The following is a 5689-nucleotide window of genomic DNA, read 5'->3' on the forward strand; positions in this document are numbered from 1 at the left end:
CTCGAGAGGTTGAGTGTGAAATTCAAGTTATATTGCGCATCCCCTGCTGTTTTATTGAGTACGACAGACATGCTGGTGAGTGAGTCAGCGCTTTCTGTTTGTGGTCTCTGTCTTTCCACTCATTGAAGTGAGCTGGTGGGAAATCAAGAGCTGATGTGTACTGGAGCACTTTTATTCATAATAAATGCTGGACGTGGCTTATCTGCATCACGCTTAACTCTTGAATCTGAACCCTATGGGGGCAGGACTCACTCCAGAGTCTTGAAAGCACACTTTAAACTTTGCAATGTACAAAGTTAAAAATCACACAACGTCAGGTTATAGTCCAACAGGTTTAATTGGAAGCACACTAGCTTTCGGAGTGCCGCTCCTTCACCAGGTGGTTGTGGAGGGCACAATTGTAAGGCACAGAATTTATAGCAAAAGTTTACAGTGTGATGTAACTGAACATATTGTCGAGCTAACACCAATTGTTACAGTTAACCTGAGAATGTAACTTTTAAAAAAAGGTTTCGTGATTTACACATGAAAGAAGTGAAATGATCATGGTATTCAAACTGATGAAAGGCTCAACAAACAATCAAGGTATTTTTCAATGTATAATTTCAGTTACAGCACACTGTAAACTTTTGTTATAAATTCTGTCTCTTACAATTGTGTCCTCCACAACCACCTGATGAAGGAGCGGCCCTCTGAATGCTAGTGCTTCCAATTAAACCTGTTGGACTATAACCTGGTGTTGTATGATTTTTAACTTTGTACACCCCAGTCCAACACTGGCATCTCCAAATCTTAAACTTTGCGGTGGTATCTTTTACAGCCTGCTGCAAGGACAGCTGAGGTCTGAGTGAGACAACTGAACAGCACGACAACACTGGGTGCAGCAGCCGTGGTTAGAAACCAAAGTCACAAAAGAGAGATGTGACCACACAACCTTCTGACTCAAGATGAGAGAGTTCTAACAATGAATCATAGCTGATGGTCGTATACAGTTATATGTCAAGCCCTAGCCACTCCAGAGATGTGTTGCAACAGTTTGATTAAAATTACCTAGTAGAATATAAAACTTAGAAAATAGAACAGTACAGAACAGGAATGAGTCCTTCCTCCACGATATTGTGTCAACTTCTGCCTGGCCTTGCTCCATATCCCTCCACTCCTTGCATATCCATGTGCTTATCTAAAAGCTGCTTAAACACTCCTATCGTATCTGCCTCCACCACCGCCCCTGGCAATGCGTTCCAGACTCCTGCCATTCTCTGTGTAAAAAACTTGCCCCTCACATCTCCTTTGAACTTGCCCCCTCTCCCCTTAAATGCATGCCCCCTAGTATTAGACATTTCAACTCTGGGACACAGATTCTGACTGTCAACCCTACCTATGCATCTCATAATTGCATAAACTTTTTTCAAGTTTCCTCTTAGCCTCTGCTATCCAGTTTTTCTAGCCTGTCCTTATTGCTATGTGGTATAAAGTGGCTACCAATTTGCAAAAGTCTTGATGCTTTTTCCTCGGGCAGTAAACGGAATCAGATCATCGATGATGTTCTTCTACTGAGATTTACTATTTACATTTACTTATGAAGATTGACCATCTGGTTGCAGACTGAAGTATTGGCAATGACCATCGAATCATATCCAACATGAAACATTGCCTTCATCAGTGGAGAGGCACATTTGACAAAAGGATATTCAAAAGCAATCACTTCTCTTTCTGTTCCTTAAAAATCCTGATCCAAGCATAATGGTTAAATGGATTATTCTGATCCTGCTATAAAGCACAACTTCAATTATTCATGTTTCTCTGTTCAGCAGTCTGAATAGTCCCAATCCTGGCTAATTTCTGCCTAAGGACACTAGCATGTCAGAAGTCTAATATTTCTGCACATTACCATCTTATAATATATACATGATGCAGAATTTTTATGCAGCTCTTCATTAAAAATAATCTAATATTTGAAATGCACAATCATCAAATTTAAATTCCTCAAGGTCCTTCTCCAAAGCCTAATCCTTCAGTTCCTAGCATGTGGTTTGTCACGTCGTCTGTTGTAGACAACACTGAGGAAGATGGTGTATATTCCTGCATTATGATCATGTTCAAATCTTGGTCCAGCCTCATTTCACTATCAGGCAGGATGAACAAGCTATAGATGATGTGACCAGGTAGAAGAATCTGTTGCATTCTTGATGAACTGAACAGTATCTTACATTAAATTTATGGTTGCGATTTGAAATTGTTCTTTGGCCTGGGGGAGTTGATGCTTCACGTAAAAAGCCGAGTGCTTTTTTTGCTACAGGCAAATGTCAGGTTTTATTTACGCAACAGGCAGGATTATTGACCTGTGACCAAAAATAACACATCCAGGCCATGAAAAGTTGAATGAGAGGCCCAATGTTCATAAACCGATAAAATAGTCATTCCTCAAAGCTTCATTTTAGACCACGGTTGGACTTTGGTGAAACTTTGTGTTTCGGTAAGTACACAACAGACAAGGACTCAGTCTAAAGATATGGGGTAGGCCTGAGATGAGAAGGAATTTCTCCACTCAGAGAGTGGTGGGCTTATGGAATCCTCTGCCCCAGAAAGCAGTTGAGGTCAGAGCACTGAATGTTTTGAAGAAGGAGTTTTGTTCTGCTCCTAAGTTTTATGGCATTATGAACTTATGATTGGTCAGTATAATCTCAATGTTGCGAAAAGTTTTCAAAATGAAAACCCAGGTCTGTAATAACAGTCACAAGGACAGATAGGAATGAATTAAGGAAACCAGTGCAAGATTGTGATAGGCAAATCATTTTTCACTGACATGATTGGACTTTCTCGCGGGGGGGTAACACAGTTAATGTATATGAACTTGCAGAGGACATTTAATAAACCATCCCATAATATAAGCAAAGTTAAACAGCCATGAAATTAACGTGGTAGCATGGTTACAAATTGCATGATTGAAGTTGTTTGAGTGACGATGAAACAGTAGTAGCTTTTTTGCCTTTCCTTCCTTTATTTATCTATTTTTCTATCTAAGATTTGTACCTGGGTACTTTGTACTTAAGATGAGGCCATGAGGGGTGACATTGTAAACTTTTCACTGTATTCCGCTGTGTCACATGACAATAATGGACATTCTAATTGCAGTGATAGACAATGCGAAGAGTCAGATAAGTTTCTTAGATTAGATTACTTACAGTGTAGAAACAGGCCCTCCAGCCCAACAAGTCCACATCGACCCACCGAAGCGCAACCCACCCATACCCTTACATTTACCCCTTCACCTAACACTACGGGCAATTTAGCATGGCCAATTCACCCTAACCTGCACATCTTTGGACTGTGGGAGGAAACCGGAGCACCCGGAGGAAACCCACGCAGACACAGGGAGAATTGAACCCCGGTCTCTGGCGCTGTGAGGCAGCAGCGCTAACCACTGTGCCACCATGCCGCCCACCATTTCATAGCATTGACTATGTTTTCCTCTCTCTACAAATGTTGATAGACCTGCTGAATATCTCCAGCATTCTCTGCATTGTTTCAGATTACTAGCAGTATTTTGTTTTATTTATCGCAATGATGGACAGCTGTTTCTCAGGCAGGGGGAGGATGTACTCTAGGCTCCTCTCATGGTCAATTCTTGGACTACTACTTTTTTTAAAAAACCCATACTATTGACCATGACGTGGGTGTGTTGGGCACCAACTTCAAAATTTGGAAATGGAGCAAAACTGATGAGAAGGATAGAGCTAGACTTCTCGAGAACGCAGACAGATTAGTGCAATGGGTGCTCGTGTAACAGGTGAAATTTAATGCAGGGAAGTGCGAGGTGTAAAGAATGAGTAGAGACAAAGTAAGGTCATGGGTTAAATTCCAGAAAGAGTGCAAAACCAGAGGGACATTTGAGTGTAAAGGCAAAAATCTTTAAAAGCACCAGACAGATTGAGGAAGTACTGAATAAAACGTTTAGAATCTTGGTGAGGATAGATAGAGGCAGAATACAAACGTATGAAGGTCATGATCAAGAGAGTAGAGACTGGCCAGCAGAGTTACACTATGTCCCTCCAATTAACTTATCTTTCAACAAACCATCTTAATCTCATGTCAACATTTCCATCTTGGGGGCTGAAGGTAGTGTTCCAAAAAAGATCAACACAGGCTTGGGAATAACATCTCATTTCCTGCTTTGGCACTTTGCAATCACTTGGACTCATGGAGTTCTACAACCTCAGAACATGACCTCTGTCCTCCATTTTGCTTCCGTCCACTGTCCCACCCTGGCTTCATCTTGAGTGTATTTTGTTGACGTTGCTGTCAGTAAAGCTGGCCCATTTCCTCTTGAGCACCATTAGCACAGCCTTTGCCTTTTGTCATCCTCATCTATCTGATCTACTCAGTGCCTGACCCCTTCAGCAGGGAAACAAGCATTTTCTACACTCTTTCAGTTCTGAAGAAGAGTCACACTGGACTCAAAACATCAATTCTATTTGTCTCTCCACTTATGCTGCAAGATTTGTTGACTTTCTCCATCACTTTCTATTTCATTCCAGATTTCCATTTACTGTATTTTGCTTTTACTTAGAATTGTGGATAGCCTGGCTTGGTCACAACAGAATGAATAGTGTCCCATCAGTGCTGGAGCCAACCCATGGTTTTGCATTCACCTTCTCAAAGGATTAAGTCTAAACTATCTGTACACTTTTCAAAGCTCTGAGCTCACATTTTGGATGTTGAAGACTGAAGTAGGGCAGTTTCAAAGGTGTTAATACCTCACTGTGCAAAATGCTGCATTAATAATCAAAAGTTATTAGACAGCTTTGAATGAAAAGTTGTTCTTGAGAAAAACTCTTGGGAAATTCTTTTGCATAATATAACCCACACAAAGTAAAACAGTGGAGCCTCTTGAAATTCATTACCATTTTTATTGCACTGGTCCATATTTATGCAATTGACTTCGATGTAGCACTGACCTTGCAAAGTGAAAATATGAATCCTTTTATTTTTTATATGTAGATTCCCTTTATTATTACTTTCCCAACTTGCGTTGCAGAAATTTGATTATGACTTCAGATTTACGTGAATCCAGATTTTTTCAGACACTGTTCCATCTTGCTCATTTTTGGCTTCATGCTCTCAAACTTTTTTCCATAAGAGCTTAATAACACTAAAGTTCATGAAGGTTTTGAACACCTCGATCAAATACAGGCACAGTCTTCTTATTCTCCAAGGAAATATGCCCTCAGTTTCTTCAATCTATCCATATAATTGATAGCGATTGTGAGTGTTTCCTACAGTCTCTGTCCTGGTTTCGCCTCCTTTCTGAAGTGTGATGTCCACAACAGGACACAAACTTGGTGTGAGCCCGATGGTTATAATGGTTTAATCATAAGCTGCATACCATTGTACTCTATGTCACTACTTAGAAGGCCCAGGATCCTGCATGCTTTATTCCATTGATATGTCACAAGTCAACAGTGTTATGGACCAGATCAGACCCCCTTAACACATTTTAAGAAGGTAGACCCTAACTTTTTACTTATTAAAACTTTTTAAACACAGACATGAAGTGCCATGTTCCAGATATGATGCGATGGTCAAATTACCTGACATAAAGCAGAAGTAGGAAATGTGTTGCTGGAAAAGCGCAGCAGGTCAGGCAGCATCCAGGGAACAGGAGAATCGACGTTTCGGGCATAAGCCC

This window comes from Chiloscyllium plagiosum, chromosome 17 (genome assembly GCF_004010195.1).
Source record: "Chiloscyllium plagiosum isolate BGI_BamShark_2017 chromosome 17, ASM401019v2, whole genome shotgun sequence".
NCBI classification, from domain to species: domain Eukaryota; kingdom Metazoa; phylum Chordata; class Chondrichthyes; order Orectolobiformes; family Hemiscylliidae; genus Chiloscyllium; species Chiloscyllium plagiosum.